The sequence below is a fragment of the Schistocerca nitens genome, chromosome 3 (genome assembly GCF_023898315.1).
Source record: "Schistocerca nitens isolate TAMUIC-IGC-003100 chromosome 3, iqSchNite1.1, whole genome shotgun sequence".
In the NCBI taxonomy this organism is placed as follows: Eukaryota; Metazoa; Arthropoda; class Insecta; order Orthoptera; family Acrididae; genus Schistocerca; species Schistocerca nitens.
Window position 1 is genome coordinate 49,703,164 of NC_064616.1, and position 13,161 is coordinate 49,716,324.

Here is a 13,161-nt window from a genome sequence, read left to right on the forward strand (position 1 = left end):
ATGTCGCGGGCATTACTTATTGAACGACCCTCGTATATGAAACAAACACATTGCATTTGAAAATCGTATTCTGGTACTTACAAGACTGAATTGATGGCTCCTGAACTTCGGTCTCAATAATAACCCTTCTTCTTCTTCTTGATCCATAGAAACACCCAGAATAGCAAAGAATATGTCACAGACAACTGAATGCAACATGTTATGGAAAATAAATGTTTATACATACCCTGCCCTCGTCATTAGAACTACAGTATATTATATGAAAAAAATATTTTCTCTAACAGCTACATGATACAAAAATAACATACAATTACGTTCTTGCTGATCCAGCGCGATTACTATTGCTGGAGGATACTGCAGCGCTCTCTCTGCCTTCAGTAGGCCGTCTAACTCACCCAGAATCTCAGAGACAAATGTTGCAACGACAAGAAACAAAAAGGACTGCAATACCCATTACAGAATAAAAAGTCGTCACACACTAAAATTATAGTAACAAACCGTTCAAAAACTCAGTAGTACGGACCGACTACAGCCTAAACAGTTGCTGTGAGGGATACTAAAATTACGGAGCAAACAGGTACATTGAATCAGTAGAACAATTAACTTACATAGCAGGCTGTCTTGGTGAAAGCATGTGCTGCTGCTACCGCTATTGTTGCTGTCGTTGGAATTTGAGTGCTTCATTTTTCCCGGAAGAAATTGACGCAAACACACACAAGCAAACACACAGATGAACTGACGATGTCAGAATGAGAGCGACTGCACCACGACGAGGGTTTATATAACTTCTACCCCTTCCACCCACCATTTCAACCAGGGAGCCAAAAGGAGTGCGACATTCCTCCTCCCCTGCTGATGACTGCTGGACTGAGGACACAAGAGGAGTTGATGCTGGTCTGCTGGCCATGGATTTTCCACGCTTTTGTATGTTAATTCTGGTGCACTCTGAAAATAATCACTTGTTCCACTGATCCATTCTTTGAGCTGGAGGCGCTTGTCGATCAAGCCCGAGAGCCCACTCCCAGTGCTGGTTCACTCTGTGGCGAGCTGCGGGGTCTCAGGTTACGACAGTGCCTCGTGTAGCAAACTACTGTACTACTGTTCAAATGGTTCAAATGGCTCTGAGCACTATGGGACTTAACAGCTGAGGTCATCAGTCCCCTAAACTTAGAACTACTTAAACCTAATTAACCTAAGGACTTCGCACACATCTATGCCCGATGCTAGATTCGAACCTGCGACCGTAGCAGCCGCGTGGTTCCGGACTGAAGCGCCTAGAAACGCTCGGTCACCGCGGCCGGCGCTGTGCTACTGCATTTAACATTATTTTTACGGGATATAGGATCGAATTTATAGTTTCGACGGGGTGTATTTGCGATTATTAATTTTAGTTTCAATTTATAAACAACATTCCCCCTTGATGTATTTTTGAGTGTATTTGCATTCATTTATTTTTATGTGACGTATTTCCGTTCCACGGGCGCCTGGAAGATTGGTATGCTCGCGAGCGGCACAGATAGTGGATACCGGAACTAAAGCCGGTATTACACTATCATATTTCCTTCTTGAAGCTGATATGTCAAATGTCTATGTCAAAGAAATTTGATGGTGTATTAGGGAACTTTGCCAAATCTCTCCTGTCGTCAAATAAATATGATCAAATCTATGGCCTCGCTTCTGTTCACTGCAATGTGAAATGTAACCACCTGGAGCACTGGCGTTGCTACAGCTATTTGATGTCTCTGTAGTGTGTTTGTAAACATGGCTTCAAAGTTTGTGTTTCTTCGTCTCATATGAACTTGCTTTGACAAGGGTGGGGGTTTGAGCAGGGGCACTGTGCATATTATTTATTGCATGTTGATGGGCAGGTGAAATATGCTGCATGTGATTTCATGTCCACAGTCACAGCTACAGCCACCCACCTCTACATCTGGGAACATCCAGGCAGTTTTTCAGCAAGCCACAATTGAGGAAGTGGTCATACCCTAAAATAAAAAATTCTTTCTTACTTTTCCATTCTACTTCGTTTATTTTTTAACTCTGGATACCACAAGTTAAAAAGCGCTTCATCTGTTTCGTACTTTTTATTAATTTTTCAGTTGGAACACTAATTACACTAAATTATTCGAAAATAAAAATAGGTGTTATTGTCCATGTTGTGTACTAAACATTTATTTACCTTCACATATTCCTCCTTCAGTCCTTTATAAATCGCTTCACTCGTTTCTGGAATTATTTTGGTTAATGTGCAATGTGATATTCGAGTGCCACGTTGTAAACTAGAGCAGCTCTCTCTTCTATCAAGAAATCGCAGTGTCACAGTTTGCCTGTCTTCTGCACATGTAGCATTTCTCAAGAGAGTATTTTGTTTTGTAGTTTGAGAAACCACTCTACTGAGCAAATACTGAAATAGACTCTAATCCATTTCTATGTAATTTATACAGGGTGTTTTCTTCATCATCATTTCTTTCCCATCCGGCGCGCAGGTCGCCCAATGTGGCGTCGAATGTAATAAGACCTTCCCCCGAAGGCGGCCGGACCTGCCCCGTAAGGGCCTCCCGGCCATTGACGCCAAACGCTCATTTCCATTTTTACAGTCTGTGGAAGTTTTGAAATGCCTAGCTTGATTGTGTTGAATTCTGGTTTGTTTAGATGAAAATTACAAATTATGTTATTTAGACATGCTACCTGTCTTGTGTGTTTGGTATTTACGCAACTGAAGTTAAGGGATCTTAAAGTATTTAGCAAATGATCAACCTTTCTATTCTTAAATCTAATGTCTATATTGATATCACCAAATATTAGTATTCTAAACTCCCACTTGCACAAAAATGCGAAATGGAGAGTTGCCAAAGCTTACACATTATTTCGTTATTGCCCTAAACTGTATTTAATTATGTACAAAACAATAAAATTCCACAAAAACAATTCCATCGTTTGTCATATAAGTTATGCATATTATTATTTCTTTCCTTTCTCAGACGTTATGTCTGGTTAAAAATTGAAAGTGATACGGACCTTGATCAAGTGTGACTTCCTTTTAACTGTACGGTATATGTTACAATGCATTTAGGATCTTTCGGGTAATTGAACATTTATCAATAATTACAGATTTCTTTACTTGTATATATACGTTTGGATGTAGCTGTATTGCGTTGATGTACTGATGGATATTATGTGGTATGACTCCTGTAGTTGACAGTATAGTTGGTATAATGTCAACTTTATCCTGATGCCAAATGTCCTTGACTTTCTCAGCCAGTTGGATGTATTTTTCAATTTTTTCTCCTGTTATCTTCTGTATATCTCTTGTATTGGGTATGGATATTTCGATTAGTTGTGTTAATTCCTCCTTTTTATTGGTGAGTATGATGTCAGGTTTGTTATGTGGTGTTGTTTTATCTGTTGTAATGGTTCTGTTCCAGTATAATTTGTATTCATCATTCTCCAGTACATTTTGTGGTGCATACTTGTATGTGGGAACGTGTTGTTTTATTAGTTTATGTTGTATGGCAAGTTGTTGATGTATTATTTTTGCTACATTGTCATGTCTTCTGGTGTATTCTGTATTTGCTAGTATTGTACATCCACTTATGATGTGATCTACTGTTTCTATTTGTTGTTTGCAAATTCTACATTTATCTGTTGTGGTATTGGGATCTTTAATAATATGCTTGCTGTAATATCTGGTGTTTATTGTTTGATCCCGTATTGCAATCATGAATCCTTCCATCTCACAGTATATATTGTCTTTTCTTAGCCATGTGTTGGATGCTTCTTGATCGATGTGTGGCTGTGTTAGATGATACGGGTGCTTGCCATGTAGTGTTTCCTTTTTCCAATTTACTTTCTTTGTAGCTGTTGATGTTATGGATCTAAAGGGTCGTAGAAATTGCAATGGTGTATTCGATGCATTTATATGAGTGATTGCTTTGTGTATTTTGCTGGTCTCGGCTCGTTCTATAAAGAATTTTCTTAAATTGTCTACCTGTCCATAATGTAGGTTTTTTTTATGTCGATAAATCCCCTTCCTCCTTCCTTTCTGCTTAATGTGGATCTTTCAGTTGCTGAATGTATGTGATGTATTCTATATTTGTGGCATTGTGATCGTGTAAGTGTATTAAGTGCTTCTAGGCCTGTGTTACTCCATTTCACTACTCCAAATGAGTAGGTCGATATTGGTATAGCATAAGTATTTATAGCTTTTGTCTTGTTCCTTGCTGTCAATTCTGTTTTCGGTATTTTTGTTAGTCTTTGTCTATATTTTTCTTTTAGTTCTTCTTTAATATTTGTATTATCTATTCCTATTTTTGTTTGTATCCTAGATATTTATAGGCATCTGTTTTTTCCATCGCTTCTATGCAGTCACTGTGGTTATCCAATATGTAATCTTCTTGTTTAGTGTGTTTTCCCTTGACTATGCTATTTTTCTTACATTTGTCTGTTCCAAAAGCCATATTTATATCATTGCTGAATACTTCTGTTATCTTTAGTAATTGGTTGAGTTGTTGATTTGTTGCTGCCAGTAGTTTTAGATCATCCATGTATAGCAAATGTGTGATTTTGTGTTGGTATGTTCCAGTAATATTGTATCCATAATTTATATTATTTAGCATGTTGGATAGTGGGTTCAGAGCAAGGCAGAACCAGAAAGGACTTAATGTGTCTCCTTGGTATATTCCACACTTAATCTGTATTGGTTGTAATGTGATATTATTTGAATTTGTTTGGATATTAAGTGTGGTTTTCCAATTTTTCGTTACTATGTTTAGGAACTGTATCAATTTAGGATCTACTTCGTATATTTCCAATATTTGTAGTAACCATGAGTGGGGTACACTATCAAAAACTTTTTGGTAATCAATGTATGCGTAGTGTAGTGAACTTTGTTTAGTCACCTTAGCATCTATTATCAATAGCTCTTTACATCCTCGTGTTCCTTTGCAGCAGACTTTTTGTTCTTCATTTATAATTTTGTTCTGTGTTGTATGTGTCATTAATTTCTGTGTAATGACTGAAGTTAATATTTTGTATATTGTTGGTAGGCATGTTATGTGCCATATTTTGCTGGGTTTGCTGTGTCTGTTTGATCTGTAGGTTTCAGATAAGTTGTTCCATGTGTAAGTGTATCAGCGAATGTGTATGGGTCTGCAATGTAACTGTTAAATAATTTAGTTAGATGTGAATGTGTTGAGGTGAACTTCTTTAGCCAGAAATTTGCTATTTTATCTTTTCCAGGGGCTTTCCAATTGTGCATAGAATTAATTGCTCGGGTGACTTCATGTTGCAAAATTATCACTTCAGGCATTTGTGGTATCATCTTGTATGCATCTGTTTCTGCTTGTATCCACCGTGCACGTCTGTTATGTTGTGCCGGGTTTGACCATATGTTGCTCCAGAAGTGTTCCATGTCTGTTATGTTTGGTGGATTGTCTATTTTAGTGTGTGTGTTATCTATTGTCTGGTAAAACTTCTTTTGGTTTGTGTTGAATGTTTGGTTTTGTCTCCTTCACTTTTCACTTTTTTTTGTATCTTCTAAGTAGTTTGACCAATGCTTGTAATTTCTGCTTCTTTTCATCTAATTGCTCTATCGCTTCTTGTTGTGAAATTTTACCTAACCTTTTTCGTTTTTTGTCTGATATTTCATTTCTTATAAACTGTGTTAGCTGTCTGACGTCTTTTCCCAGTTTTTCTATTGTGATCTGCAGCCTGTATTGCCATGCTGGTTTTGTGGGTTTCTTCTGTGTGTTGGTTGGTTCTGATCTCTGCCTAGTGTGTATGTTTAGTGTAATGAGTGCTCCTATATAAACCAGTAGTTGTAACTCTTCCATAGTTGTATTTTCATTTATTTTGTTGTGTATTATTGTGTTGATAGTTGTTATTGTTGTTTCGACTTGTGGGTTATTTGGTGGTCTATGGAAGAATGGTGTAATGTATGTATTTGTGCCTTTCTATTCTATATATGTCAGCTGAAATTTTTCTTCTATATCTAACATGTATGTCACTTCGTGTTCTATTTGTGCTTGTTCTGGAGGCTGTCTTAATATTTCGTTTTCCCCTGATTGTTTAATTGATGCGTGTTGTTCTTTGTCTCCTTTGGGATGTTTGAGTCGATTATTGTATTTTCTTCTTCTTCTGATTGCACATTATTTTGTTCCAGTATTTGTTGTACTTGTTGTTTGATGTTTTCTAATTCTGACTGGGGTATCCTGTTATTTATGATTATTACATGGATCTGATCAGCTATTCGTTGTTCTGTTAAAAATTTTAATTCTGGGTATCTGGTAATAAATGTTGTGTATACTTGTGATCTGTATCGAGTTGCGTTGGTTCCTAAGTTTGTTGCTTGTTAATAACAGAACATGAGGTGTCGGTTAACTTCATCTGACCATCTCATCCTCTGTCTTTGTTTTCCTTCTAGAGTAGTTGCAGTAAGCATATCCTGCAAAACACCTCTATTTGGATTTAAATCATTTTCCGTGTGGCTAGCAGTGTCGTTACCATTGTGGACGGGCATAGGGTTGAAGCGTCGTCCCCGACCATGACAGTGCTTGTCCGAGGCTTCATTAGTTCTGTACTGAACCAACTAATCACACTAAAAGGGGGGTTAGCCCTATTAGTGGTTTGTTCTTTTCGTCGCCTTTTACGACTGGCAGAACATACCAGAGGTCTATTCTCCTTATTATTATTATTATTTCTTTCTTGTCTCAGACGTTATGTCTGGTCAAAAATGGAAGGTGACGCGGACCTTGATCAAGCGTCACTTCCTTTTAACTGTACGGTATATGTTACATTGCATTTAGGAACTTTCGGGTAATTGAACAAGTGTCAATAATTACAGATTTCTGTAGTTGTATATATAAGTTTGGATGTAGCTGTATTGCATTGATGTACTGGTGGATATTGTGTGGTATGACTCCTGTAGTTGATAGTATAATTGGTATAATGTCAACTTTATCCTGATGCCACATGTCCATGACTTCCTCAGCCAGCTGGATGTATTTTTCAATTTTTTCTCCTGTTTTCTTTTGTATATTTGTTGTATTGGGTATGGATATTTCGATTAGTTGTGTTAATTTCTTCTTTTTATTGGTGAGTATGATGTCAGGTTTGTTATGTGGTGTTGTTTTATCTGTTATAATGGTTCTGTTCCAGTATAATTTGTATTCATCGTTCTCCAGTACATTTTGTGGTGCATACTTGTATGTGGGAACATGTTGTTTTATAAGTTTATGTTGTAAGGCAAGCTGTTGATGTATTATTTTTGCTACTTTGTCATGTCTTCTAGGGTATTCTGTATTTGCTAGTATTGTACATCCACTTGTGATGTGATCTACTGTTTCTATTTGTTGTTTGCAAAGTCTGCATTTATCTGTTGTGGTATTGGGATCTTTAATAATATGCTTGCTGTAATATCTGGTGTTTATTGTTTGATCCTGTATTGCAATCATGAATCCTTCCGTCTCACTGTATATATTGCCTTTTCTTAGCCATGTGTTGGATGCGTCTTGATCGATGTGTGGCTGTGTTAGATGATACGGGTGCTTGCCATGTAGTGTTTTCTTTTTCCAATTTACTTTCTTCGTATCTGTTGATGTTATGTGATCTAAAGGGTTGTAGAAGTGGTTATGAAATTGCAGTGGTGTAGCCGATGTATTTATATGAGTGATTGCTTTGTGTATTTTGCTAGTTTCTGCTCGTTCTATAAAGAATTTTCTTAAATTGTCTACCTGTCCATAATGTAGGTTTTTTATGTCGATAAATCCCCTTCCTCCTTCCTTTCTGCTTAATGTGAATCTTTCAGTTGCTGAATGTATGTGATGTATTCTATATTTGTGGCATTGTGATCGTGTAAGTGTTTTGAGTGCTTCTAGGTCTGTGTTACTCCATTTCACTACTCCAAATGAGTAGCTCAATATTGGTATAGCATAAGTATTTATAGCTTTTGTCTTGTTTCTTGCTGTCAATTCTGTTTTCGGTATTTTTGTTAGTCTTTGTCTATATTTTTCTTTTAGTTCTTCTTTAATATTTGTATTATCTATTCCTATTTTTTGTCTATATCCTAGATATTTATAGGCATTTGTTTTTTCCATCGCTTCTATGCAGTCGCTGTGGTTATCCAATATGTAATCTTCTTGTTTAGTTTGTTTTCCCTTGACTATGCTATTTTTCTTACATTTGTCTGTTCCAAAAGCCATATTTATATCATTGCTGATTACTTCTGTTATCTTTAGTAATTGGTTGAGTTGTTGATTTGTTGCTGCCAGTAGTTTTAGATCATCCATGTATAGCAGATGTGTGATTTTGTGTGGGTATGTTCCAGTAATATTGTATCCATAATTTGTAATATTTAGCATGTTGGATAGTGGGTTCAGAGCAAGGCAGAACCAGAAAGGACTTAATGAGTCTCCTTGGTATATTCCACGCTTAATCTGTATTGGCTGTGATGTGATATTATTTGAATTTGTTTGGATATTAAGTGTGGTTTTCCAATTTTTCATTACTATGTTTAGGAACTGTATCAATTTAGGATCTACTTTGTATATTTCCAATATTTGTAGTAACCATGAGTGGGGTACACTATCAAAAGCTTTTTGGTAATCAATGTATGCGTAGTGTAGCGACCTTTGTTTAGTTTTAGCTTGATATGTCACCTCTGCATCTATTATCAGTTGCTCTTTACATTCTCGTGCTCCTTTGCAACAGCCTTTTTGTTCTTCATTTATAATTTTGTTCTGTGTCGTATGTGTCATTAATTTCTGTGTAATGACTGAAGTTAATATTTTGTATATTGTTGGTAGGCATGTTATGGGGCGATATTTAGCTGGGTTTGCTGTGTCTGCTTGATCTTTAGGTTTCAGATAAGTTATTCCTTGTATAAGTGTATCAGGGAATGTATATGGGTCTGCAATGCAACTGTTAAATAATTTAGTTAGATGTGAATGTGTTGAGGTGAATTTCTTTAGCCAGAAATTTGCTATTTTATCTTTTCCAGGGGCTTTCCAATTGTGAGTAGAATTAATTGCTTGGGTGACTTCATGTTGCAAAATTATCACTTCAGGCATTTGTGGTATCATCTTGTACGTATCTGTTTCTGCTTGTATCTTTCTGCTTATGATGATTATTATTATTATTATCATTAATTTTATTTTTATTATTATTGGTAGTGGCTGTAGTTGTATAAATTTGTTGTTAAGCATAACTGTTATGCAGCAGAGACTGCTAATTTCACACTGTCAAATTTATCTGAATCTAAAAATTTGTGAACACGCAGAATGTATACTCATGAGCCGCCACTAGTCGTAGGTTCAGTTGTTCCCTGTAAATCCACAATTTGATTTATTACACTGTGGCATCGATGTATTTGTCTCTTATCCATAATATCTCCATATTTTTGTGGTATCCCTGCTATTCTAATTGTTTATGACACTAGACTGGAGGTAGATGCAGTACATTTGAGGTCAACAGTGCATACTATATTATTTTTTATTGGCGGTTTGGACTACATCATTTTGCACACACTTTTAGTGTTGTTAAAAAAAGTTTTTGCCAGAAGCTGAAGAGCATAAATGTGCAACTCGTTTACATTTTTCGGTTGTGTCATCTACTGCCAGTGTGAAGGTGCCCCTTAGATCGGCGTCTCGTAGCGCAGTTCCGCTGAGTGGCGAGAACATTGCGAGCTGTCGATGAAGTTCATCACATTGCTAGTTCAATTGAGACTTGGCAGTATTGCTGAAGATGTTTGGCTCCTTGTGATCATTCCACACTTTCAGGACTTCTCGTAATATTCTCATGTCATAATGATGAAGTAATCTGAATAGTCATTGCGTTTATATGAGTTCGAGATCGTAACTTTAATTTTCAACCCAAAGAAAGTAACTCCACTCTTCAATTTCAACTGCTTTTGTATTTCATGTTCCTGAACTGTCTGCATTAACTATCTCCAGAGGAATGGTAGAGATATAACGAAAGCATTGTCACGTTTGCTTGGGGGCGTCATGCTCAGTTCGCGATCTAAGCAAGGATAGTTGCTGGTTCAGATCTCGTTGAACTACCGATGTGTATCGCCTCAGCTTTTTTTTTTTTCCTTTTTTCGTTTTACTCTGGAATAGCAAGTACGGAATTCAGTAACAAAGTGCTAAGAAAACCTTTGCACTGCGCCAACTGAATATCAGGCTACTATTTTTTATTTTTTATTGTCAACATCCTTCTATACTGTAATAAACATAATTAATTAATAGTTTGTTATTGTCAATAATATTGTTGTTATTTATTCACTTGCAAGAGCTTTCCTGTGCCTATTTCGTACTGATTCCCACGACCAGTGAATCTGAAAGACTGGATGTTGCAAGTGTTGCGACACATAAAATGTGACTTTATAGTGCGTTTGAAATTAGTTGCTCACCGGCGGGGACATGACGCCGTTACCCAGGTGACACCAACGGGGAGCCGGCTTTCCCTGGCGCGCAGTCCGGAACCGTGTGACTGCTACGGTCGCAGGTTCGAATCCTGCCTCGGGCATGGATGTGTGTGATGTCCTTAGGTTAGTTAGGTTTAAGTCGTTCTAAGTTCTAGGGGACTAATGACCACAGCAGTTGAGTTCCATAGTGCTCAGAGCCATTTGAACCATTTGAACCGGCTTTCCCTACCACGTCGCTAGCAGTTCGCTTGGTGAAGCGCTACTGTTGCCACGCCGTGGATAAACAGTACCGGTACCACGCGGTGTCACGCTTTAGAGGCACCTACGTTCGTTAGCTCTCCTAGTGAAGTGATATTTTCTGGCGTTGAAGTGTTCTACGGTCTTCAGGTATTGAGAACCTGTGTTTCGGGTTGGTGCTGCATTAATACACTACTGGCCATAAAAACTGATACACCAATAAGAAATGCAGATGATAAACAGGTATTCATTGGACAAATATATTACACTAGAACTGACATGTGATTACATTTTCACGTAATTTGAGTGCATAGATCCTGAGAAATCAGTACCCAGAACAACCACCTTTGGCCGTAATAACGGCCTTGATACGCCTGGGTATTGAGTCAAACAGAGCTTATACAGCTACAGCTGCCCATGCAGCTCCAACACGATACCACAGTTCATCAAGAGTAGTGACTGGCGTATTGTGACAAGCCAGTTGCTCGGCCACCATTGACCAGACGTTTTCAATTGGCGAGAGATCTGGAGAATGTGCTGGCCAGGGCAGCAGTCGAACATTTTCTGTATCCAGAAAGGTCCGTACAGGACCTGCAACATGCGGTCGTGCATTATCCTGCTGAAATGTAGGGTTCCGCAGGGATCTAATGAAGGATAGAGCCACGGGTCGTAACACATCTGAAATGTAATGTCCACTGTTCAAAGTGCCGTCAATGCGAACAAGAGGTGACCGAGACGAGTAACCAATGGCACCCCATACCATCACGCCGGGTGATACGCCAGTATGGCGATGACGAATACACGCTTCCATTGTGCGTTCACCGCGATGTCGCCAAACACGGATGCGACCATCATGATGCTGTAAACAGAACCTGGATTCATCCGAAAAAATCACGTTTTGCCATTCGTGCACCCAGGTTCGTCGTTGAGTACACCATCGCGGGCGCTCCTGTCTGTGATGCAGCGTCAAGGGTAACCGCTGCCATGGTCTCCGAGCTGATAGTCCATGCTGCTGCAAACGTCTTCGAACTGTTCGTGCAGATAGTTGTTGTCTTGTAAACGTCCCCATCTGTTGACTCAGGGATCGAGACGAGGCTGCACGAATCCGTTACAGCCATGCGGAGGATAAGATGGCTGTCATCTCGACTGGTAGTGATACGAGGCCGTTGGGATCCAGCACGGCGTTCCGTATTACCCTCCTGAACCCACGGATTCCATATTCTGCTAACAGTCATTGGCTCTCGACCAACGCGAGCAGCAATGTCGCGATACGGTAAACCGCAATCGCGATAGGCTACAATCCGACCTTTATCAAAGTCGGAAACGTGATGGTACGTATTTCTCCTCCTTACACGAGGCATCACAACAACGTTTCACCAGGCAACGCAGGTCAACTGCTATTTGTGTATGAGAAATCGGTTGTAAACTTTCCTCATGTCAGCACGTTGTAGGTGTCGCCACCGGCGCCAACCTTGTGTGAATGCTCTGAAAAGCTAATCATTTGCATATCACAGCATCTTCTTCCTGTCGGTTAAATTTCGCGTCTGTAGCACGTCATCTTCGTGGTGTAGCAATTTTAATGGCCAGTAGTGTAATAACAGTGCAGCGCGTCTGAACACGAGATTTGCAATAATCGTCGTCCAAGAACACGGTCATCGACTGTGATGATAATGTTTTACGGCAAAATATTCCTACGAATTGGACAAAGCAATGGACAAAGCGCAATACCACTCGGTTCTGATGGCTAGAGCTCCAACAATCCAGCGGACGAAAGCGCATATTTTTCTCTGGGTACAAAGAAATGTTCGATTGGCTTAAGTCGAACCTAGCCTGTGTAAGGTGAAGTAAACGGAATTTGTAGTAATGTACAAGCCAAAAGTACTAAAGAGCATAGTTTAATCAGGTTTCCTACGTATCATGCTCATTTAAATCCGACCGAGAATATGTAGGTCTAGCTAAAAAGTAATGAGGCAAAAAAACAACAAGTAAATTACGCTCAGTGAGGTTGAAATGCTGACAAAAGGAACATTGCAAATGTTACATCACAGAACTGATCTCAAGTTGTCAGCCCTACCAAGAAAGTTTTTAAGGAGACATGGATTCATGAAGAACTGTGTCGAGTTTTGAGTAATGCGTCACTTCTCTTGTTGTTGTAGACAACAGAGTTTACAGATATACATCTCACTAACATTCTACAGCAGTTCAAATAGTGACAGAATCCTAAAACACCGTATTATTAAACTAGCAAGTGAGGGCGAGACATATCATTAGTTACGAGGAAGACGATTCTCAGTATAAAAATAAATGTGCAGCTTCTTCATTTACATTGATGCAAAACTCACAGCTAGTTTCTTTTCACAGGCTACTGATGATCCTTGAAAATTACGTTACTTCATTTGAAAACATCTGTAGTTGCTTGAATACCCCGATAGATATGGAAGGTTCGCATATAGGTCATATGGGAGAATACTCTGCTCTTTCCAGAATGAGATTTTCACGCCGGC